General features: G+C 39.3%; 1 protein-coding gene across 1 annotated transcript in view; it reads right to left on the bottom strand.

Moving 5' to 3' along the window:
* nek7 (NIMA-related kinase 7) overlaps positions 1 to 2,872 on the bottom strand; it is a 223,321-nt gene extending 220,449 nt beyond the window's left edge. Inside the window, exon 1 of the mRNA XM_020927750.2 lies at positions 2,472 to 2,872. The gene's annotated coding sequence lies outside the window, so the exon portion shown is untranslated. The remainder of the gene's footprint in view (positions 1 to 2,471) is intronic.
* Positions 2,873 to 26,076: the final 23,204 nt, after the last annotated feature.

Genomic DNA, 26,076 nt, shown 5'->3' with positions numbered 1-26,076 from the left:
ACTTGGATGATTTCAGACCTGGAATTGGCATTATCTGCTAAACAAAAAGGAAAAAGGAGATGTTCACTTTGAAATTGCTGCTTCATGACATCACAAGGTGGAACAGAGCATTTTGAGCTTTGGAGATGTAGACAGACTAATACTAAATGTTACTCAAGATCAGGACTGGGTATCATTAAGAACTTGCTGATATGATACATAGGCTACGATACATACATACCGTGATACAGTGCACTTTCAACTCAATACGATATATTTCCAATCGATTTGAAACGGTTCAATAAAAGTAAATGCTAAACTGTGGCTGTAATATGAAGTCTTTGTTAAACCACTTCTTGTGCAAAGTTCATATGAAACACACACACCCAGTTTAATCCTCAAAACAGTTAAAATGTCAAATGTGTTGCATAAATGAGTTTTCTTTCACTAAACAAGCAACAAAACCGTAGCACTGTAACTACATAATTTAGTAAAATTAGGGATGTACCAATAACTGAAATATCGTGATATCGTATCTTCAGAAGTCTTAAAATAATATCGAGAGCGGTCACAATATATCGAATTACAAGTTCTTTTGGTTAAATGCATTGTTTTATAGGAGCAACAGCTAATAAACATCGGGAACTACATATCCCATGATTCATTTCAGCACAGACAACATGAAGAGATGTTTTTACTTGAATTCTTGGGATTATGATAGTATTGACACTTCAAGTCTTGTCAAGGTATTTTAAAAGCAAAAAGTATCCTGTCTACTATTATATTAACCATCGAAATATCGCAATAAATATTGTACCATGAAATGAATATCATGATAATATCGTACTGTGAGATTTGGATTTTCAATCTGTACAAAATACTTACTTACTTAATTTTTCCTCATTAAATATATTTTTAAAAAGGTACTTAAGTAGAAATATTAAAGTGGATTTTTTCATTGATACTTTTACTTGAGTAACTTCTAGCAAGTGTATCTGTACTTTTACTTAACAAAACTGATCACTTCATCCACCTCTAACTTTAACCAAGTACTCTGTAAAGTGGTTAATTTTTACATTTACTTCACTTCATTTGAGAATATGTATACTTGTACTTTCTACTTCACTACATTTTAGATCTGGACTGAAAAGTAAGTACGGCAAATTAAGTAAGTACTTTGAAATGGCTTAGACTTTTTTTTAGCACATTTAATTTGAGTTTCTGTCAAAATACATAAAAAAAAACATCTAGAAAAATTAAGAAATCAATTGAAGCACTGAATTCTTTATCAAAATCACCAAATCACAATCACAAATTTCATTGCTTATTGTTCTAACAATCTGTGCAAAATACTTACTTTTTACTCTTTAAGTACATTTTTAAACAGGTACTTAAAAGTAGATTTTTTCATGTGATACTTTTACTTAACAAAATTTAGTAGTTCATGCACATACTTCCTTCACTCCATCTGAAAGCAAGTCTCTGTACTTTCTACTCCACTATATGTTTAGGAACTGAACAGGCCTGAAAAGTAAAAGTATTTGTCATTACAGTTTGAGACCTGATGAAAATCCTGAGGGTATCGTTACATCCCTAAGTGAAATATACCAAAAAATACTCTTGCCGATATATCGATATAGCAGCCCACGATACTGACACTATATCATCAAATTATGCAATACAATATCACTTAATATTCTGATATTTCTGCACACCCTACTCAGAGTAAAAACTACTCAAACATGTGTGTCCAATGAGGTACATTTGGTCTTACAATAATGTATGTTAATAGGTTATTTATTCAGATAAAGAGTTTGTTTTCAGAGCTGACTGAGGAAGACGGCTGGTGAACAGTCCAAACTGTATGAAAACAAACATCTCAGTGTGAAAAATGATCCTAATACAACCCCAAACAAGTGTGAATGAAACAAAACACAACTTCAGCTCTGTTTTTGCGGAGGAAACTACATTTTAACAGTCATTTTTACATAATACAGGACCTTTAATTATCAGTTGCAATACAAAAACACTTGAAAAACACACCTCAGTGCATGCCAACAGAAGAATTACATTTACAAACATATGCCAACAACATGAATCATACGTGAATAAAGCTTATAGAAGGGCACTTTTCAGACACAGCGTATTCATTTCGCTTTTCATACACATTTATCAACATGTTCTGTCGCGATAGAAGCCTTGAAAAAGCCAAATGACCTAAAACCTTGGTGAAAAGTTGCCATGCAGAAGGTGCCAGTGCCAAATCAGTGCAGTGAAAGTTAGCAACAGGTCGTGCTAACTCGCTAAAGTTCCCAGCAAAACTGTTTTTTTTTAGCAGAAACGTTGGAGCAAATAGAAACGCATTGGTATTTCATGGGAGTGACAGTGGGAATGAAAAGAAAATAAGCTTGTTAATAACTTCACAAGGCATTAATGACATGTTGAGTACAGTTTTAGAAGTTTAAAAGAAGCTAGCGCGGGTCGGCTCTTACCAGGAAGTGGCGCTCCGAGGCTAAAGCTATCCTCCGTGTTCTCGGCGCTGCGGACGGGGATTTATTTGGACTTTTTTTCTCTCTTTCTGTCTGTAAATGTGAAAAAACTATGGCGTCTGCGTGCAGATAATCCCCGGGCCTGTCCTCCTCTGCGTAGAAACTTTTTGGGGGAGAGTCGGTGAGAGCGGAGGAGCGGCGCGGTGAGAGGCAGAGGCTGTGGCCGGAGATGAGAGCGTGTTTCCCGTCAGCAGCAGCCCGTGTGTCCGCCGCTGGAGCTCCGTCGGTGCCGCGGTGCGTTCTCCCGGATGGATGGAGGCTGCTGACCCGAGAGACACGAATGTAAACACGGCCGCATTCCCCCAGAGTGAGGCGGGGCCAGTGTCAAGACGGAGAGGAGCTGTCAAATACCGCGAGATTCAACAGGGAAACTCCACCTTAACCCTTTAATGCTTTTTCACACACTTTTGGAGACTCATTATTATGATTCATTGGTGTTTTCAGATCCTTTAATGTAGTGATGTCATACTGTCAGATGGGAGCAAAAGACAGTCTTTCCTATTAATTATACTGTACTCAGTGTTGGGAAGGTGACTTTTAAAATGTATTCCCCTACAGATTACAGATTACATATCCCAAAATATAGTTTGTAACATAATCCATAAAATTATTTAAAGTGAGTAATGTAATCTGAATACTTTGGATTACTTGATTTGCTGTAGAGAAGCAAAGACTAGGATATCGTAACATAAGATGTTTTATCTGATAAAAGAAAAAAAAAAGCCCAGACTTTACTGAACCGTATTAAAAATATTATTAATAGAAGAGAACGAGACGCGGTCCGCACAACATGATTTAGTCCTGTTAAATCCTGTTTTAGTCCTGTTTTAGTCCTGGTTTAGTCCTGGTTTAGACCTGGTTTAGTCCTGGTTTAGTCCTGGTTTAGACCTGTTTAGTTTACCTGGTTTAGTCCTGGTTTAGTTTACTGGTTTAGACCTGGTTTAGTCCTGGTTTAGTCCTGGTTTTAGACCTTTAGTCCTGGTTTCCTGGTTTAGTCCTGGTTTAGTCATGTTTTAGTCTTGGTTTAGTCCAAAATGTTAAAACAAGAAAATACCACCATGTAATCCATTTATTTCAACCAAGTAACTGTATTCCAATTACCACTCACTGAAACAGTAATTGTAACTGAATACAGTTACTCATAATTTGTACTCCCCCAACACTGACTATACTTTACCAAGACATACCAGAAAGGTAAATTCCCAAATATGGAACCTGATCATTTCTATTATTCTCTGCACATGTCAAACTCAGGCCCGGGGACCAAATTTGGCCCACAATCTAATTATATTTGGGGCACGAGATCATATCAAATATGTATTAGAGCTGCCCACCGGCTACAGATATACATCTATAGACATTATTTATTTAAAATGTTGTTATTATTTTATATTCTGCTTGTTCTGGATTCAATGTTTAAGCAAAACTATTATTAAATATTTATTTTAATAAGAAAAGGTTGAACATTACATATCTCGAAAGAAGAGAAAATATGAAGATGTTGGAATTTTTCAATAAGTATTTGGTTTGGCTCACAACTTTATTCCACTTTTGAATTTTGGCCTCTATGAATTTGAGTTTGACACTCCCTGGTCTAGACCCAAGACCTGCAATATCTGCACTTGAACAATATTAAATCACAAAAAATCACTACATTTCATCCCTTATTGTTCTAAAATACAGAATACTTTTTCCTCTTTAAGTACATTTTTTAAACAGGTACTTAAGTAGAAGTATTAAAGTAGATTTTTTTCAGCAAACAAAAATATACAAATAAAAACAGCTAGTAAAAGAATATTAATCACTTCTGTTAAACAAATTCAGCACAAATCACTGCATTTGAAGCCTCATAAGACCTCAAAATCTGCATCAAATACTTTTACTTTTTACTCTTTTAAGCAGGTGCTTTAATACTTTTATTTTAGTAGATTTTTTTATGTGACAGTTTTACTTTAGTATATATTTTTTTCTTGGATCTGTACGTTTACCTTACAAAATCAAGTATTTGAAATTACTGATATGTTTTTGCTATTACTCTGTCGCATATCTGATGTTAAAGGTGCACTGTCACCTCTCCTTGTTTCCATAGAGACGTTAGCATATCACTTTTTTTTTTTTTTTTTTCTTTTTTTTTTTTTTTTGAATGTTCAGTTTAATGTAGATAGTTTTCTTTAATGTGGAAAAGATTTTATTCATTGCTATAAATGTAATAACACAAATCCCAACATTTTTCAATTCAAGTACAATCTAAAACATTTCAAATCAGTAGAAAACCTAAACATAAAACATAAATTATTAATCTGAATCCCTATGAATGAATTACCCCTGTGTACTGCTCTCATATTATGCCCTGACAGGAGCATGGTCTGGGGGTTGTTTTTTCTCCTCCCCCATCCTCATGTTATGTAGCATTGTTTTCTTCCTCTTGCTGCCTGTCTTCTGGTCTGGTCCATATCTAGCAACCGCCTCCTTAAAGTTGAGCACAGTACATTTTTGTAAATATCTATTATTTTTGCTATGCTTACCCCTTGACCATGAGTCTGTGTGATGTAGGTTGACCGTGAGCAGGTTGAGGTTCAGTCAGAGAGGTTAAAAACACAGACTAAGGTGTGAAGATGTACTCCACAGTTTTACTTTTTGTTTTTCAATAGTTCACAAAAGTGCAGGGTGTGATATGGAGGCAGGCAGCAGTTTCATCTCCAGCAGCCGAACACAGAACGACGTGTGGAGGCGCTGTTTATCTGCTCTGTCTGATTGGGCTAAAACTGGAATGGTAAAAGTGAACATTAGCTTTAAATATTGCCCTAACACTTCATAAAACAAACCTAAAACCAAATAACTATTAAAACCCCAACTATATACAGTACATAAAACCCTAAACCCACATATCACGTAAACTTTAAAACCCATAAACTAATAAAACACTTATCCCACTATCCCTGGACACTATATTCAACTTGGTCCAGCCCAAAACTTGAAAAGGCAGAGCTCGTTTCAGGGGGGACTCTTTAGGACTTGGAGAGAAGAAAAGGAGGTAAGTAGAAAAACAGTCCATTCTTTAAAACACCATAAAATACACTAAAGCCTAAATCAACATTTAAAACATTCTGAAACAGATATATTGCACCGTATCTATTGCTCTACTCTATTTAAATGGCAATTGGTTAATTAATCATGTCTCGTTTTCCTCCAGGGCCCAGCAGCTGTCAGTGAAAGTGCCACTGTGCCTCAGGATTAAAAGCAGTTAAAGGAAAGACAGTAATTACAGTTTTAAAACCAATTATGTGCAATGTCTATTTTAATATGTGCAAGCAGTGTTGGGAAGGTTACTTTTAAAATGTATCCCCTACAGATTACAGATACATAGCCCAAAATGTAGTTTGTGACATAATCCATTAAATTACTTAAAGTGAGTAATGTAATCTGAATTCTTTGGATTACTTGATTTGCTGTAGAGAAGCAAAGACGAGGATATTGTAACATAAGATGTTTTGTCTGATAAAAGAAAATGAAAAGCCCAGACTTTACTGAACCAAATTAAAAATATTATTGATAGAAGACGAGGAGACACGTCCGCACAGCATGATTTAGCCCTGTTAAATCCTGGTTTAGACCTGGTTTAGTCCTGACTATAGTCCTGGTTATAGTCCTGGTTTAGTCCTAGTTTAGTCCTAGTTTAGTCCCAGTTTAGACCTGGTTTTAGACCTGTTTTAGTCCTGGTTTAGACCTGGTTTAGTCCTGGCTATAGTCCTGGTTATAGTCCTGGTTTAGTCCTGGTTTAGTCCTAGTTTAGTCCCAGTTTAGACCTGGTTTTAGTTCTGCTTTAGACCTGGTTTAGACCTGGTTTTAGACCTGGTTTAGACCTGGTTTTAGACCTGGTTTTAGACCTGTTTTAGACCTGTTTTAGACCTGGTTTAGACCTGGTTTTAGACCTGGTTTAGACCTGGTTTTAGACCTGTTTTAGACCTGGTTTAGACCTGGTTTAGACCTGGTTTTAGACCTGGTTTAGACCTGGTTTTAGACCTGGTTTAGACATGGTTTAGTTTCCGGGAATGAGTGGAATTACCGAAAAAAAAAAAGTGAAATGTGAAAACAGGAAAATACCTCTGTGTAATCCATTTATTTCAACAAAGTAACTGTAATCGAATCACCACTCATTGTAACAGTAACTGTAACTGAATACAGTTACTCATAATTTGTACTCTGATTACGTAATGCTGGTACATGTAATCTGTTACTCCCCAACACTGTGTGCAAATATGTTTAAAGTGCTGTGTGCGATGAGATGTGCAGTGTTTTAAAGTGTTTTAGTGAAGGTGCTGAGTGTTACTTACAGGTGACAACTCGTCCTGTTTGTTACACTCTGCCTCCTCCTGATGGCCACACCTTCCACATTTTCAATGTCATTTTCTTGGCCAATAAAGCCTCTGTAATTTAATCAATGCAACATACAGGTTTATGGTATACTGAGAGTGACGTAGGTTGACCGTAAAGCGGGTTGGGGTTCGGTGAGTAAGGTTAAAAAATCCAGACACAGACAGGAAGCAGTGGTCCACGGTTTAGTTTTTGTTTTCCAATTGTTACAAAAAAAAAAAAAAAAAAAAAAAAGTGCAAGTGCAAAAAAAAGTGCAGGGTGAAAAATGGAGGCAGGCAGCAGTTTCCTCTCCAGCAGCAGAACACAGACTGATGTCTTGAGGCGCCTTTTATGCTGCTCTTACTGATTGGATAAAACTACTGTAGCTAAAATATGGATGGTAAAATGATCATTAACTTAAAATCTTAACCTAAATCTCCATAAAATAACCCAAAACCAGATAACTATTAAAATCACCAACTATATACATAAAAAAAAAAACCTAAAACCCATCCATCCATTAATCCATTTTCTTTCGATTATCCGGGGCCGGGTCGCGGGGGCAGCAGTTTAAGCAGGGACTCCCAGACTTCCTTCACCCCAGACACATCCTCCAGCTCCTCCGGGGGAACCCCGAGGCGTTCCCAGGCCAGCCCAGATACATAGTCCCTCCAGTGTGTCCTGGGTCTTCCCCGGGGCCTGCTCCCGGTGGGACATGCCCGGATGCATCCGGAACAGATGCCCAAGCCACCTCAACTGGCTACTCTTGAAGTGGAGGAGCAGTGGCTCTACTCTGAGCTCCTCCCATGTGACTGAGCTCCTCACCCTATCACTAAGGGAGCGCCCAGCCACCCTGCGGAGGAAACTCATTTCGAGCGCTTATATCCGCGATCTTGTCCTTTCGGTCACTACCCAGAGCTCATGACCATAGGTGAAAGTAGGAACGAAAATCACCAACTATATACATAAAAAAAAAAATTAAAAAAACTAAAACCATACACCAATTAAATTTTAAAACCCATAAACCAATAAAACACCCAACCTAAAACCCCGGAAGCTTAAAAGAGGGAGCTTGTTTCCGGGGGATTCTTTTAGGACCTGGACAGAAGATAAAAAGGAGGTAAGTAAAAGCAGATCCTCACCATTCATTAAAACACAATAAAATACACTACTAAACACATCAACACTTAAAACATTTGAAAAACAGATATTGCACCATATATTGCACAATTCAATTTAAAATGTAATTGGTTAATGGTCTCCTTTCCCTCCAGGAACCAGCAGCTTCCAATTAAAGTACCACTGTACCTCAGGATTAAAAAATTGTAAAAAGGAAAGACAATAAATAATTTTTAAAACCAATACACGCATCAAGAATCTCAGACTTCCGATCATTGTGCAATCCATACTGAGAACTATTTTCTGAAAAAGTGAGCATCAAACCTCCATGTTTGTTTTCCCAGTGGGATGTGTTTATTGTCAAAGTCGATCTTTTCAAGTCTTTTGAAGCATATCACTTTTGTTTCTGGTTCTGATATTGTCATATTTTAGTTTTGGTATTTGGACATCATTAATTGTGTGGTTGTTGGATCCTAACAGCGAAAAACGGCTCGAGAAATTTGTTTGCGAACTCCATAAATGCAGAAGGAAATCGGATGTGTGTGACTCAAACCTCTGTTCAAACTGTTTCTCTTCTCAACGGAATTTGAAAAATAGTGAAAGGTGAAGGTGATGGGCAGGATTGATCCACAGGAAAGACAAAAAAGGTAATCTTTAACTGCCTAAATCATCCTGAGTTTACAGCGAACATTTTGTATGTGGAGTGACAACAAAGCAAAACCACGATCCCTCACTCAGTCTTTGTTACGAATTTAAAAAGTCAACGCCAAAGCGAGAGGCACTAACTGTTCACCAAGAAACACCTTCCACTGCAAAGAGACCAAGATGTGATGTTGTTGTAAAACCACAAGAACAAGAAAGTGTGAGCTCTGTCTGTCTTCTGCACCTCTCGATTAACAAAAGGGATCCTGCTTTGATGGCGCTCCACATACAAAATGTTCACTGCAAACTCGGGATGATTTAGGCAGTCAAAGGTTTCCTTTTTCGTCTTTCCCGTGGATCAATACTACCCATCGCTTTCGCCTTTCACTATTTTTCATTTCCGCTGGGAAGGGCAACAGTTTGAACAGAGGTTTGCAGTCACACACATCTGATTCCCTTTTGCAATTATGGAGTTCGCAAACAAATTTCTCAAGCCGTTTTCCGCTGTTCGGATCCAACAACCACACAATTAATGATGTCTGAATCCCAAAACTAAAATATGACAATATCAGAACCAGAAACAAAAGTGATATGCTTCAAAAGACTTGAAAAGATCGACTTTGACAATAAACACATCCCACTGGGAAAACAAACATGGAGGTTTGATGCTCACTTTTTCAGAAAATCCTTCCCTGTATGCACTGCGCGATGACCAGAAGTCCGAGATTCTTGATGCGTGTATTGTGTGCAATTTCTTTTTGTCATGTGCAAATATGTTGAACGTGCTGTGTGCTGTCAAAGTGCAGTGTTTTAAAGTGTCCTAGTGAAGGGTGAAAGTAACAAACCACCAGCCTGTTTGTTACACTGTGGAATATTCCAAGCAACTGAATACAATCTCCATGGAAACAAGCACTGATGAACCCTGCACCAGGCTAATAATATAATAGCCCTTATAGGTTTTGTTTCAGATTCATGTCGCTCAGGGGTCGACAACCAGTGGCTCTTTCGTCCTTCTGTTGTGGCTCCCTGTGACTGTGGAAAATAAATAATGAGTACTAAATTACGATGTTTTTTTGTTTTTAAATGTAATTCTAAATTTGTAGATAATGGTGATCTTATAACGTTAAAATTTTATGTTTTTAATATTTTTGTTGCTCAAAACAGCAGCCCGGACTGACTGGCGCCTACACCAGCAGCATGATTTATAGAGCTTTTCAACCTCTAGGAAAATGATGGATAAAGCCAAGAAAAGAAAAATAGAATGTTTAATGCTTCGTGGGCAGATTCATCTGCTTTTACAGCTGATCAGACTGATTTACATGTGATAAAATGATGACGGAACACAGAAGCAGACGGCATTTTTGGTTCACTGTTGGTGGATAAGTTAAGTTTGGATTTTATATTTCCTACAGTGAGGGCTCAAATACACATTATTTTCATTTGAAAATAAGCATCAACCAGGTATCTTTTTTTTCAGAGTTCAAAATGTTTGTGTTACATGCAGAAATACAATTCTGTGTTCTCTGTTGCATTTCATTGATTTCATAAATGCAACACACTATAGTCTTTATACAGAACACACAGGTAAAGTAAATGAGCTGCAGTGTTCTCCTCATTTTAGAGTCAAAAGGGTTTAGTGGCTCCAGGTGTTTTCTTTTCTGTGGGAGACGCTCCAAATTGTTCTTGGAGTATTTAAGGTTGCTGACTCCTGATATAGCTGGAGACAGGCTAACCACTCTGCCACAGTAACACAGGGAGAACATGCACACTTCACTCAGATCAGGAATCTAACCCACAACCTCCAGCTCAGAAAAGAGACTTCTATCTATCAGTACATGTTGTATTTTTGCATCTTGTTTCTCTAAATGTTTCTCCCTTTATGACAAATGTGAACAACAAATACCTGAGTGATTGAGGAACTGGACTAATTTCATTTTCTGCTTAATGACCCAAAAACAGGATTTCACATACATCTTTTTTTTTTTTTACTTTTCGTCTCAAAATAAAAATCAAGCTGTATCTGTCCTGTCAGTGCAGTGGAATAAATGTGTTTAAAAACTCATAAATATTCCTGGCAAAGTGGCTGCCAACAAAATGAGGCAAATGAATAGTACAGATGAAATGTGCACTGTGTCACTTTTCTGGTGGAGGGCTGTTTCCATGGAGATTTTAAGTGCTTTGAAATGTTCCACAGTATGCCATTAAACTATCTATATTATTTATTATTTAGTTCACAGTAGAAATCCACATTTTTCAAGGTACTTTTATTTGACAATATGAACACCTTCTGTTGTTGAATAAATGCAAGATACAGTACATTGGATTAAAGCCATATTGTGGAACATTCCAGGCACAGCAATAGCACCAGAGAAGTTACACAATGTGCCTTTAAAGCAAGTCTATTCTACAAAATGGACTTTTCAGAACTTTTAACCATGTTATTGTGGGGTTTTTTGTGTTTTTTTTTGTGTTTTTTTTTGGGGGGGGGTTGTTTTCTTTTTCTCTCATGTGCTCTCTCAAAGTTGTATTTAGAGTGATTTATGCATGGTTGAGTCATCTTTATTCTTCTGTCTTCAAGGTGTCGTTGTGCCATCTGCCCCCATTTTCACTGCCACCTGCACACGCCCACTGTGACGCACCCACTTCCTTCTACAATTTTAGCTTTTTTAGAATTTGGCAGCATTGTTATGACATTTACAGCAATATCAGCTTCCATTGGGCACCACAGTTCTCTTCCCCCTAGTGGCCTGAACCAAGAACATGAAATAAAACACTTTTTATAATGATAGATTTATTTCAGATATCATTTACTTGCCCAATGAAAAGATATGATTGATGGACTTGGATAACTTGGATAATGGTTTATGTAGGAGTCATTTTGACTTTTATTTGTTGCTTGCCTGTGGCTTTGTCCTCCACAGGTGCTGCTGATTGAGGGCAAAGCGTTTTTGACTGCATTGTTTGTGTTGTGGAATATGTGGATGGCATTGGTAAGCCAATAAAAGACTAAGAATTTATCTGTGGATTTATATTACAAGCGCGTCAGAACAACTTTAAAACTGTGGGCAGGTGGCCAGTGGCATAGGACCACTGCTACAGCTTATTTTATGTGATGTGCAGGAGTCTCTAACCTGCAGCTCAGCACTTACCAGCAGCTCTCCATCTCCTTCAAAGTAGCTTGCCAAGGGATTTCTGAATTATTGTGCTTAATAACAAAAATCTGGTTACTTACATGCCTCTAACTATTGCACATGTATCATTTTGAAGCATTTTGTGCACTAATAAATGGATAATGGTTTATGTTTTATTGGTATCTAACTTTACCCAAAGGCTCGCCCTCTTTCTTATAATCACCTCAGTTTCTTGCAGCTGCTAAAATGTAGTCAGGCTGGTGCCACCTAGTGCCTCTGCTCAATTTAATTTCTCTCCAGCGACTAGATCAGGAATCAGAATACAATAGACAGATCGCAAAAACCCCAGAAGTGCAAATTCAGGCACCAACCAATCAGCGAAGAGCCATATATTCAGTGTTGTCAGTGATTCCAGAGATCGAGGATTTAAAGCCGGAACAAAGAGAATGTTTGGTGAATTTTATCAACGGGAAAGATGTTATTGTCCTTCTTCATATGGGGATTTGGAAAAAGCTCAATATACCAGTTAGCTCCGTTAGTTAATGATAAAATGTACCTGCCTATCATAGAGCGAACGAATCCTAATGTTGCGAGGTCAGACGGTTTCTACAAAGTGAAACTGACTGATGAATCAGACTAGCTAAAATGAGCAGCTCTGTGGCATTTTTCTTTTGTAAAGGAAGCTCACTGGGGGAAAAAAGTTGGAGACCCCTGATGTACAGTTTATATTGTGTTCTATATCGTGTTGTACATTGTGCTGTACATTGTGTTGTACATTGTGCCGTATATTGTGTTGAATATTGTGTTCTACATTGTGTTGTACATTGTGTTGTGTATTGTTTTGTGTATTGTGTTGTGTGGACATCTCCTGTGGCTCACTTTAGGATTGGCCAACCAGTCAGTGGGCAGAAGGTTTATTTGGGAGTGACCCACAGAAAGAACCATGACCTGCCGAAGATCCACTGAAACTGCAGTTTGGAATAATTGTGCAGAAGTAAGTTTGTCTCACTTTTTATGTTCACTGTAGTCGTCTTGCACCAGTAATGTGCATATACCTACAGCTTCTATGACACCGCAGCTTGTTTCTTTTATTTATAAGTAATTTTAGGTGAATATTGCGATTTAAAATGTCCAAATTATAACAAAGACCCTCTGGTGTCACAGATTATAACTATATAGCAAACGAGAAGTGTGTTTGTGTCAGATCTCATATCAACTCTTCCATTATTTTATATGGAGATGAAAATATTGTCAGCTCCCGCTCGCCATATTTCCTCTTCTCCCATTTGTTGCCTGTAGAATTGACACATATGTCCTACAATATTCACTTTAATTGGAAATATTATGGGAAACTATCAACAAAACTGCTATATAGACATGCATGGCCAGTCATCGCATCTGGATTTGATCAGCTAACGTCACTTTTATACACGCTTTCGGGCCCGATTCGAAACTGACAATTCAAACAACCACTGTCTCCCCGAATCCCATTGTTAATAATCAACAAGTTAGGCAGGGTTGTGTTTTTTCCTCTTTCTTTTTCTCAGCTTCTTCACTTCAATCGCTTTTTGTTAACCTCACTGCAAATACAGAAAGAAGAGACAACAAGAGAGAGAAGAGAGAGGGAGATGCCTGGAGTGCTAGGATTCCCCCCTGCCTTTTTTTCTTCCAAACAAGATTAAAAGAAATGTCGTGCAGAAAAGTCTGTCAATTCCGAGCGTGTGAATAATGCAGTTATATTGGGTCTAGTACTGTACGCCCACAATCTCCTTTCCGATAACATCAATGGCGTGCAGATGACAGATGGGGACGGTCTTTTGTAACTTCAAATTTCAGCTTTCTGAGGGAATAATTAGAAGGGTGGATGAGACGGTAATGCAGGGAGGGTGCACCCAAGATCCTGTAGTTTGCCTCTGTGTCTGCGCGCGGGAAAAAAACTGTTAATAAATACACTTCCATTGTTCTAAAATTGGATTCCTGCTTTTAAATGCGCTGTAGCTGGGTTTTACTGTCTTAAAACGTGAAAAACAGTTCATTTAAAATGGTTTGTAGTGGTCCAAAATGATTCCTCACCTTATGCATTCAGCGCTTCCTAATTATTCACAGCAATGAGTTTATAAGTGATTTTCATAACTTTCAGAGACCAGAGTGGAGTTTTGCTGAATTTTTAAAGTTAAACTAGTATGCAAACACACACTTTCTGATTAGATGCGGGCAGTAGAGTACACAGCAGACTTATTTTGAACTCAAGAACTGATTATACAATATATCTGTACTGGGGGAAAACAGATTTTACTCAGATACATGGGGAAATATCTGATAAAATATACAAAAAAATAAAACATGTATTTTTTTTTATCCGTTTTGGTTGTGTTCCTTGCACTGAAAAACTTCCTGTGAGCAGGCTTACATCTCCACAAACCTGACTCTTAGACTACGTTTACACTGAAACTAATCTGCGTATCACCGTATCATCGAATCGGAAACGATCTGCGTCCACACACATCGTTTCTGTGTCCGCAATCAAAGTCTTCCCTGTCCACACAGCTCTGAGCATATTTGTTTACATTTTACAGAAACTAAACTTAAAACCACATGGCTCATTTGCATAAACTAAGACTAAAACTAAGACTTCAGACTGCAGCCTGAAGTGACTCAAATCCGATTTTTTGGCCCCTATGTTCCTGTATCTGATCTTTTAATGACAGTCTGAACGACACAGATCTGATTTTTTCAAATGTGACCCAGGACACTTGGATATGTGCTCCTGAAACTGATACATATCTGATCTTTTGACATGTGACTTCAGTCTGAACGGCCAAAGTGCATTCATCCACCTACACATTATCAACAAGACACAAACGTCACTATTCTGCTCTGAAGTAGGCGAAAATTGTTAATGAACTCCATGTCACTGAAGAGAAGCACATCACCACTCATCACTCTTGGCTACGTCTCCACATCCACATGTTCCTTTCAATGGACGTTGCTGCCGCTGTCCCACAAAACACCACGACCAAAAACCTCGTCCTTCTCCTTCTCAATCTTTTTAAAACAAGTAAGTTGTTCATGTTCTGGCTTCGGTACGAGAGGAACTTTAAAATCTCCAGGTGCTCGATGCTGCGTCCATGTTTGGACAACTTCTGTAAACACAGAGACGCTCGCTGTAGTTGACGTCGTCGTGTCTCCAGTGCACATGTGGGACACTTTTGGGCCATTTAATGTTCACACTGGAGTCACATACAAGTCACATTTAATTGGAAATGTGAATGACCTCACAAAAACATCGGATTTCACAAAAAAATCTGAATTGAGCGTTAAGCCCTGCAGTCTGAACGTAGCCTAAGCTCTCAAAAAACAGCTCGTTATTGTGCAGTGATGTGGTTCAGCTTCTGTAGGACTAAAGGACGCGACTCAGTGGAATATAGATGTTCTTTCTGTGACAGAGGGATGTTCTGCTGATGGTGAGTCTGTTCTGTTCTTCTATCACATTGGAGATGGTTCATGTGAAACTTTTCAGAGTTTATACGTCTGCAGGTCGTACACACAGACCGTATATATGAATGGACATATATTCTAGCCTCTTAGTGTTTTGGTGGTGAATTACTTTGCGATGCATAGACCTACAGTGTTCAGTATCAGTGTTTTCAGGCGTCCACACAGTGCTGGATCAGATCCATACTCAAATGAATTCGTGGGAGCTCATTCCATCTCTGGAACCGTTTTCAATCGGATTAGTGTGAACGAACACTGCATCCACAACGAAAACAACTCCAATATGTAGTAGTGTGGACGGGGCCTATTTCCCTGGAGGACGACGTGTTTGGTTCCAATTCTAATGTGGTTCCATTGACTGTAATATTCCACAGCATCACATAAAACAGTATGATTTTTAACTTTCTGTTTTCATTGATTCATGCAGACAATGTTACACCTCCAGAAAGTTTCATACTGTAGCTTTAACCAGTAGCCCTCTCCCTGTTCCTTCTGCTGTGTGTTGTTGGTGTAAGTGAGTGAGATTAGCATGAGGTGAGACCGTCGAGATCTGTTTGTCTCTTTCACCTGCAGATGTGAGCGGGAGCTGCTGCAGGTAAACAGGATGGAGGCAGATCCTTCAGGCGGAGAGAGAAACAGAGGAGCTAAACCTATGAAAAAGACTGAGGCGTTTTACTGTAACTGTCACACTCGGCTCTGAAGGGTAAATGAATGAATGATGTGTAGAAGATTACTGAGGGTCTAAAAGTTTGACGGAGCTCTGTTCTTTTAAAAGTACAATGATTGCAAATGCAAATGACTGGACAAGAAATAAACACATTTCATAAAATAAATTAAAACTGATCCAAATGTTATGTAGCTGTTATTTATATCAAGTAACAGAACAGAGCTGTGTGTTTTATGACTTTGTGTTGAATTTGTGTTTGTATTTGTATGTATTTATTAAAGGGACAATGTATATTAAAGACAAGATAATGCAAAAGAAAAACATGTAACCTGTAAATATGCAGGATTGTATCCAAAGCTCATTTCCATCCTCAGTCTCCTGCAGCACCAAGGCCACATCACCTGCACCATTCATAAAACATGACACAAGATACAATAACAGTGTCTACATGCAGCTCTCACTCATACACCAGAAAACTGTGCTTCACAAACTTTTTTTTTCTGGGGATTCATATTTTAAAAGTCACAAACCTTTGTGGCCCAAGTCGCATTATTGAACATTAATGGGGATATTTTATTGTTGACTGAGTGATCGTGTCTCTGAACAATTAGTATTACTCAAGTTTTAAACAATGAAAATCATTGAAGCAGCAAAAAAATGGTCCAAATGTTGCCTGTTTGGACATTAAATGTACAACATTCAATTGAACAAGCAATACTGGAACAAAATAGTCACTCACTGTCTCATGTGTCAGAAGTGTAAACTGTACATCTACATGCAGATCGTGAAAAGACCCCCCCAAAAAAAAATCTCTTGTGACCCAGCTGAGGGTTGAGACCCAGTCTTTGGGAAACAATGTTCTAAAACACAGTGTATAAACGTACATTAGTATTAAATATACAGGTCATACATATACTCTCACTACATACACATGCACAGCATTATCAGACAATAAAACACATTTTTAGTTTTAGTTTTGTTTTAATGAGACAGGGACAGTGCACAATCTACATGAACCTCAACAGGAGAGATGATTTGTGCCAAGGTGTAGCTCTACAGCTCATTTTCACCTGTTGTCCATAAAATGAAACATACAAAGAGAATGTCTTTATATGGGGTTAGCCCTGTGTTCCCTCAACACTATGTTCCCACATTTCTAACATTTTAGTTATTTTTAAGATTTTTCTTAGAAATAACCACTTAAGATCTTTCTCAAAATGAAACTGTAAGTCAAGTCATTTTTATTTTTATACCACATTTAAAGTCATGATTCAGAGTCAGTTTAACCTGGGATTCTTTGCATCATGACCTGTACATCACATCTGTAGTCTCTACTGCTGGAGAATCCTTTGGCTGTAACTGACGACCAAACTGGGAGAAATGTGGATAAAATCTGATGCAAACTGATGATCAAGGAAATGTGGGAATATAGAGGCTAATTTTGGAAAGATTATATCATTCACACTCAGTTCTCTCAGCACCTTAACATCATCATCTTTTATCAAAATCATATGTTCAACTAGGAAATCAGCTGAACCGATATTCAGAAGCTGATGTCCGATCCAGCAAATTTTTCGGTATTTGCACCGATATCTGATCCGAGTATCAGATCGGTGCATCCTTGTAGTTTTAATAAAAGGATTCTGTTCAAAGGCACCATTTTAAAGAACTGACAAAAGGCCTGAAATGTGAAGTGACAAACTGCAGTAATACAAGAATCACATTTCAGAACTATTTCTAAACTGCAGGGTTAGCAGTTTTTATGCAGAATAAGACAGGAGATTTAATTAGTATATTTAGCCTTTGCAATTTGTTATTCTGGTCATTCAAATTTTTCAACTTCATGATTAATTGTGCAGTTTTGGTATACATATATATGAATTCATGCAAATTGTATCTTGAAAATCTGAATGACAACGTTAACATTATGTATAAAATAAGTCACATCTCCAGCTCCACACCACAGTCTATTCCTGTAATCCTTGCTCATGTTTTGGTTGCGGCGCATTTCCATTCACACCTGGAGTTTTTGTTGCTAAATCTGCAGCAGCGCGCAGCTAGAGGGCTAAAGCATATTTTAACCACTTGAAACGCAAAACAAAACTGCACACGTTCACCTGCCTTCCTCTCCACTCCGCTGTCTTCTCCTCTCCCTCCTGTGGCTGTTGGGGTTATCTGTGCAGCCCCTCGCGCACTTCAACTTCACAGGGCCCTGGTAGCAGATGGCGCCGAGTGTTTCTTGTAGCTTTAGCGCCGTAATGTTACACTATTCCCTGCGCGGAGTTGACCTAACCTGCCTGATCCGCGTCGCCTAGCTTTCTGTTTACGCACTTCTCGGTTCACGACGATCACAGACACCCTGACAGTGAATACAGATGGAGAAACATATATCTGCAGTTCCGTCTCCTCCTCCCCTCCACCCTCACGCTGCCGTACGAGCCTGCATTTCTATTCTATTGCGTTAATTAATCTTGTTTTGTCTTCAAAGTGCAATTGCCAGCGCGCAGTTATGAGCCTTGATCGTGGTGTTTTTCAAGGTTGTCTGGATGCGCAGCTACATAACAAACGTGTGTAAATATAGCATAACATTAGACGAGCGAGCGGGAGGCGCGCAGGAGACAGCCCAGAGATGTGAAGGACAAATCTGACACACTGTTTCTGACAATGTTATTCAAATGTGATTAGTTTTTCTACTACAGGCTTTTCATGTGTCTAATGACGACTTCCACAGCTACTTAACTTCATGCATTTGTCTTTTGCTTATGTCCTTCAGAGTTATGGATACTGGAAACTATACCAAGAACTACATGGGCCTTAGATGGAGCAGCAGGAGATACCGGAACAGGTAACTGATACTTTGCAGCTGACGTCATCAACATTTCCTGAGGCACTGCTCTGTCTGACGCTCTGTTACTCGAGTTAGACTTGAATCTGAGCTTTGTTTTCTCACAGTCTGATCTGATTTGCGTAGGTAAACAAGTTCCTCTCAGATAATATTACAGTCACAAGCTACAAGCATTAACCAACAGTTTTTCAGTGACTCACTCATATTTTAGTTGAAAATCAAAAACCTAAAGGCCATGAACACTTGTGTCACAGGCTCCTGAAAACGTGCTGTTAAATCCATTTTGTGTTTTTTTGTTTTTTGAGTCACCATGCGCAGCAAAAAGAGGAGTGTTAAATTTGGCTACGTTCAGACTGCAGGGCTTAACGCTCAATTCCAATTTTTTTGTGAAATCTGATGTTTTTGCGAGGTCGTTCACATTTCCAATTAAATGTGACTTGTATTTGATCCCCAGTGTGAACGTTAAACGGCCTGAAAGTGTCTCGCATGCGCACTGGAGACACGATGACGTCACCCGCAGCGAGCGTGCTCTGTGTTTACAGAAGTTGTCGAAACATGGACGCAGCATTGAGCACCTGGAGATTTTAAAGTTCCTCTTGTACCGGAGCCAGAACATGAACAACTTACTTGTTTTAAGGAGGAGATTGAGAAGGAGGTTTTTGGCCGTGGTGTTTTGTGAGACAATCCGTTGAAAGGAATGTGTGGATGTGGAGACGGAGCCAAGAGTGGTGAGTGGTGATGTGCTTCACTTCAGTGACATGGAGTTCATTAACAATTTTCGCCTACTTCAGAGCAGAATAGTGACGTTTGTGTCTTGTTGATAACATGTAGGTGGATGAATGCACTTTGGCGATTCAGACTGAAGTCGCATGTCAAAAGATCAGATATGTATCTGTTTCAGGAGCACATATCGAAGTCTCCTGGGTCGCATTTGAAAAAATCGGATCTGTGTCTTTCAGACTGTCATTAAAAGATCAGATACAGGTCACATAGGGGCCAAAAAATCAGATTGGGGCCACTTCAGGCTGCAGTGTGAACGCAGCCTTAGACTCTCATGAACTCTGTTTTAACATTTCCATCCAAACTGGTCTAGAGTTAATTTAACATGTTTGGAAATTGTAGTGCCATGTTTACATACATAATTCACCGCTAATTGGAGACGCATTAGTTACACGCTTACCTATGTATTGTTGTTCCTATGTATCGTTCCACTCAGGTATTGATTAAGCACTTTATGTTCAGTGTTCACAGTTTTCTGGTTTGTGCTCTGTTTACAGTATAGTCACTGCCCCTTTAAGACCCGATGATGTTTGAGGGAGCGGTTCTGTTTACCGTTATTAGCTGTTTCTTCTAGAGTTTTCTAGTTAGTTATTGAAGTGACACACGACTTTCTGTGTGTGAAATGTGAGAAGTTGTCGGCTCTTTTTCATTACGCACAACTTCCACAAAATATGAATAAAGTAACACTGGACCAAAATTCCTGTTCAGCCCCAAAATCAAGAGTTATATTCACGTTTTGAGAGTAAATGGATAACACTTTGTAGAGTTATCCTGATTTAGCTAAACAACACACATAGGTGTTTTATTTTTACAATTTATTTGAGTTCATTTAAGATGAAATTATGAACAAAACTGGTTCAAACTGGTTTTCTCTCGTGGGTGTTTGAAGTGGTGGATGGGAGGAGACAAATTAACACTAAGAGAAGTTGAATTCACTTCAACCATAAGCAAATAACCCCAAGTTGAACCCCTATTTAACTTTCAAATAGTTAAAATAACACTTTTGATTTAAAAACAACTCTGAAATATTTTACCCTGAAATTTTAACCCTTCAATTTTTGCTGTGTGACAACTACTGAACATTCCTGCCATAGATACACATGTAGTTCTGCCCCGGATAGATGATTTACTCTGTTAAGTCACTTATGAAGGTTCAATCAATCAAAATTTGTAGTAGTCTAGTACTAATATTAATACTAGTACTAGTACTAGTATTAATACTTTTATTTAGAGTTTAAGCTTTTATATGGGACAATGAATGTTGTGCTTAAACAGTGTTTTTTGCATGAACTCCCCCTGCAGGTGTAGTCTTGTGAGTGCAGTTTGGGTCAGACACACAGAGATACGTACTCTTTTTGAGAGCTTTTGCCACACCCTGTTTTTAGTCGACTAATCTTTCAGCAGGACATGTCTTTAGTCCAACTACAGCCCTTGCATATGCCAGCACTACATTCCCTCTGAAGTGGAGCTGATGTTAAATTGCCCATAGTTGTGGTTGTTGTGTGCTTTGCTCTTTCACCTGCAGATGTGAGCGGGAGCTGCTGCAGGTAAACAGGATGGAGGCAGATCCTTCAGGCGGAGAGAGAAACAGAGGAGCTAAACCTGTGAAAAAGACTGAGGCGTTTTACTGTAACTGTCACGCTCGGCTCTGATGTGACGCTCGGGCCTCACAGGGCTTTTCTAAAACATCACTGTGCATAAAGTCAACAGTTTGAACTTCAATAACGGATTTTACAGTGAGGAAAGTTTGTTTTTAACACCATTGGAATCAAATCTAAATAAGCAAAAAACTGTGGTTAAATAAGGTGTAATTACATACATGTATATGTACAAGTAATAATATAATAATGTTACATAAGGGTGAGTTGTTGTACAGTTGTAGGGAGTATTATCTGTTCCATAAAGGTGAGTTGTTGTGCAGTTGTAGGGAGTATTATCTGTTCCATAAAGGTGAGTTGTTGTGCAGTTGTAGGGAGTATTATCTGTTCCATAAAGGATGAGTTGTTGTACAGTTGTAGGGAGTATTATCTGCTATACAAGGATGAGTTGAGTCTGCTCAGAAAGGCCTGTGAGTTGTGCAATTTGTGCTCTTTTACATCACTTCACAGCATCTTAATTATTCAGCGCAATGAATTTATAAGTGCCTTCACAACTTTCACAATAATGCTAACAACAACTAGCATGCTAACAGTGCACTTCTTACTCAGATTACTGCAATAGCGTTCTCTATGGTGCACCCTCCCAAACTCTATAAACTTCAAAACATTCAAAACTCTGCTGCCCACCTCCTGTCAGCCCTGTCCTCTAGAACCTCCACTGACTCCCCATACGTCAGCATGTCCACGTCAAAGTCCTCCTCATCACTCTCAAAGCCCCCCACAACCAGGCCCCGTCCTCCCTCTCAGACCTGCTGCACCCCTACGCTCCATCCCTCTCCCTCTGCTCCATCAGCGCCAACCTCCTGTCCCTCCCCTGTACGACCGATCTCCGAACCTGGAGAGTCAGAGGTATCTTCATCACCGCCCCCACCCTCTGGAACTCACCATGTTACCACCGTTTAGAAAACTCTCAAGACCCATCTGTTTAGAAAAGCTTTTAAAATTTAACTTTTGTCAACATGACTCACTGTTTTTATCTTTACTGTATTATTGCTGTTTTGACTGTTTTAATTTGTATTCCATAAATCGTCTTTGCCTCAAGTAGAGGAGTTCAAGTATCTCGAGGTCTTGTTCTCGAGTGAAGGGAGGATTGACAGGTGGATCAGTGCAGTGTCTACAGTAATGCGATCGCTGTATCGGACCGTTGTGGTGTAGAGGGAGCTGAGTCGAAAGGCGAAGTTCTATGTTCCTCCCCTCACTTATCATCATGAGCTCTGGGTAATCACCGAAAGGACGAGATCGTGGATACTAGCAGCTGGAATCAGTTTCCTACGCAGGGTGGCCAAGCACTCCCTTAGAGATAGGGCTAGGAGCTCAGTCACACGGGAGGAGCTCAGAGTAGAGCTGCTGCTCCTCCATGTTGAGAGGAGCCTTCGGGAGGAGGCCCCGAGGAAGACCCAGTGCACGCAGGAGGGGCTGGTCTGGGAACACCTTGGAGTCCCCCTGGAGGAAGTGGAGGAAGTGTCTGAAGGAAGACTGGGAGTCCCTGCTTAGACTGATGCCCCCGTGACCCCGGCCTTGGATAAGAGGAAAAAAATGGATGGATAAAGCGTCTTTGAGTGTCCTGAAAAACGGTATTGAAATAAAATGTATTATTACTATTATTACTTCTTTTTTCTCTGACAGTAAAACTCTTTACAATTAAGTCATTTTTTATTTAATTATTATTTAGTTGACTATATATATATATATATATATATATATATATATATATATATATATATATATTTATTTATTTATTTTTTAAATGGCATCCATGTTGAATTCATGTGTTTTCTTCTTGAACCGTTGGCTTTTGTACCAGTGTTTGTCACAGCATCGTTCTCTTCCTGCACCTTTGCTCTTCCTGGTTGTGTGCTTCAGAATTATGACATCATCCAATCACTCACCCGTGTCCACCCTGTCTCACATATGTCCCAGCATGCACCAGAGCAGTGTCGCCCCCTGACACCCGCCCCTCTTAGCCCGTCTCCTGACCCTCCTCTCTGGTGTGTACAGTGTTAGTGGGGTGGCGGGGCTGTGGTCGTGGGTTAAGTCGGCGTGCTGGGGCCGCTGGAGCGTGGCTGCACTGAGCCGTGATTGGCAGGCGGCGTGGTCCCTGCTCGTCCCGGGGCGTGTACGGCAGCACCAGGAGCCATCGGAGCGTCAGGTGCGGCTTCAGTGATCAGTCGTAGTTTGTTTGGGTGTTGTCCCTGTCACTGCCCCTGTCACGGTCCCTGTCACTGTGCGGCGGGGAGGAGGGGGGGTTCACTGGAGCGGGGAGCAGAAGTGGAAGGAGTATAGGACACCCTGGTTCAAAAACACCATCTCTAACAACTAACACATTATACTATATTGAATAAAAAACAAAAAAAACAAAAACAAAAACATGTTGATAGTTTGCAGTGACATCAGACTGGGGGTGTTCTACATGTATCTCTATGGTGGAATGGCCAGCAGTTACCACGGTGACACAATGCAAATCTTGTCTAAAACTCAAGAAAAAATACAAAATGGATTTAAAGATCACATGTTCAGGAGCCTGTGATCAGTGCGAGTGTTCATGTTCCAGTTTTTCAACAAAAGGTGAGAGTGACTCATTGAAAAACGGTTGGCTAATGCAAATATTGTGTTAAATAAAACTCAGATTCAAGTCTGATCACACCTAAGATAGAGCAGTACCGACAGTCAGCATTTCACCTCCAGGAAATGTTGATGACATCAGCTGCAAAGTATCATTTCTGCAGATTTTGTGCATGTTTAAATGGTCCAGGTTTCCTCTTCACAAACAGACCTGGAGTTGTTTTGTTTCATTCACACATGTTTAACACACAAACCCTGCGTTGTTCTTCAGAAAACACTTGGCTCCACCTTTTTTTTTTTTTTTTAACTCCACACACCTTCAGTGGAATCATTTGGATAATTTCAGCCCTGGAATTGCCAATCTTTCCTCAACAAAAGCTCAAATGTAGTTGTTAACTTGAGAACTACAGCTTCATGACATCACAAGGTGGAACAGAGTATTTTGAACTCTGAAAATATAGACAGACTAATAATAAATAATGACTCAAATGTGTAAATGAAACAAAACACAACTCCAGGTCTGTTTTTGAGGAGAGAACATGGTTTGAGTCAATTTCACATAATATAGGGGCTCAGCTCTATGTTCCCACAGCCCTGTGTTCCCTCATTTCTAGATTTTTTCTCAAAATGAAACTCTAATTCAAACCATTTTTATTTTTATATCTCATTTAAAGGGATGATTCAGAGTCATTTCAACCTGGGATCCTTTGCACCATGACCTCTACATCACATCTGTAGTCCCTGCTGCTGGAGAATAGGTTGGGTGTGACTGACGACCAAACTGCGAGAAATGGGGATAAAATCTGATGCAAATTGATGATAAATGAAATGTGGGAATATAGGGCCAAATGTTGGAAAATAAAAAACTTAAAAATGAGGGAACATAAGGCTGATGGAACATGGGCACACTCCCCAATGCAGAACCTTTTAAAACAAAGCCAGAAGAAGTGTCCACTTATCTGTCCCTTTATAAACCCTCACACCCCCAGAGCCTCCCAGTGAAAGTCTGTATGTCTCTGTATGTCCTCTGTATGTCCCTCTCTGTATGTCCCTGCGTGTGTCTCTGTATGTCCCTGTGTGTCTCTGTATGTCCCTGTGTGTCTCTGTATGTCCCTGCGTGTCTCTGTATGTCTCTGTACGTCCTTGTATGTCTCTGTATGTCCCTGTATGTCCCTGTGTGTCTCTGTATGTCCCTGTGTGTCTCTGTATGTCCCTGTATGTCTCTGGATGTCCCTGTACGTCCCTGTATGTCCCTGTATGTCTCTGTGTGTCTCTGTACGTCTCTGTGTGTCTCTGTACGTCTCTGTGTGTCTCTGTACGTCCCTGTATGTCTCTGTGTGTCTCTGTTCGTCCCTGCATGTCTCTGTTGGTCCTTCTATGTCTCTGTGTGTCTCTGTTCGTCCCTGCATGTCTCTGTTGGTCCTTCTATGTCTCTGTGTGTCTCTGTTCGTCCCTGCATGTCTCTGTGATCATAATACATGTATATGTCCACACAGTGTGTGATCACCTCAGCAGGGGTTCGTTCTGTTCTGCAGCAGAGCTTTGATGCACACACCACTGTTTTTAACTCTCTCCTCTGAACAAATGCTTCATTCATGTGCTCAGGTTTTATACACCATTATTTTATATACGTGCACATCGAAGCTTTTCATGTTTTTCTCATAAATACTTGGTTTAGTGGGATACGTGTAGTAAAAAAATATCCATACATCATAGTTTGACATCAGTTAAAAGTGCATTGTGTAACTTTTTGGTTAAGAATTCGTCATCTGTGTGTTTCTGTGGAGATGTCATTGCTCTGGTTTGAATGTTCCACAGTATTCTTCAAAAATACCTAGAAAAACAGACATTGTGACTGTGAGTGGGGTCGCCTCTCCACAAATCTGACCTGTAACTTGGTCAGGTTTGGTCTCCATGAAGATAGAAAGGTTTAATGCCACACTGTGAAACATTCCAGACAAAGCAATAACAATAACATCTCCACAGGGAAAAGCATTTGACAGACCCTCCTCCAGAAAAGTTACACAATGCATCTTTAAAGTGGTAGTTTGTGGAAAAAAGTTAAGATGAAAAGTACAAAAATACAGGACTGAAAACTGAACCCCTCAACACAAAACCCCATCCAGATCATTTACACACAAGGAACACATTTTTCTGACATTTTAGAACTCTTCCAACAAAAAATAAAGCTGTTGTAATTTATTTTATTAGTCTAATTATAACTATTGTGTTATTTTGACATTTATGGTTGCTAAGTAACAGCTATGGAATTACCTGTACATATTGTATGTCAAA

This window comes from Boleophthalmus pectinirostris, unplaced genomic scaffold, assembly GCF_026225935.1.
Source record: "Boleophthalmus pectinirostris isolate CB_2022bp ecotype Guang Dong unplaced genomic scaffold, ASM2622593v1 HiC_scaffold_7, whole genome shotgun sequence".
Classification (NCBI taxonomy): Eukaryota; Metazoa; Chordata; class Actinopteri; order Gobiiformes; family Gobiidae; genus Boleophthalmus; species Boleophthalmus pectinirostris.
Note: the sequence above shows the minus strand (reverse complement) of the source record. Positions and strands in the feature narration are given on the sequence as shown.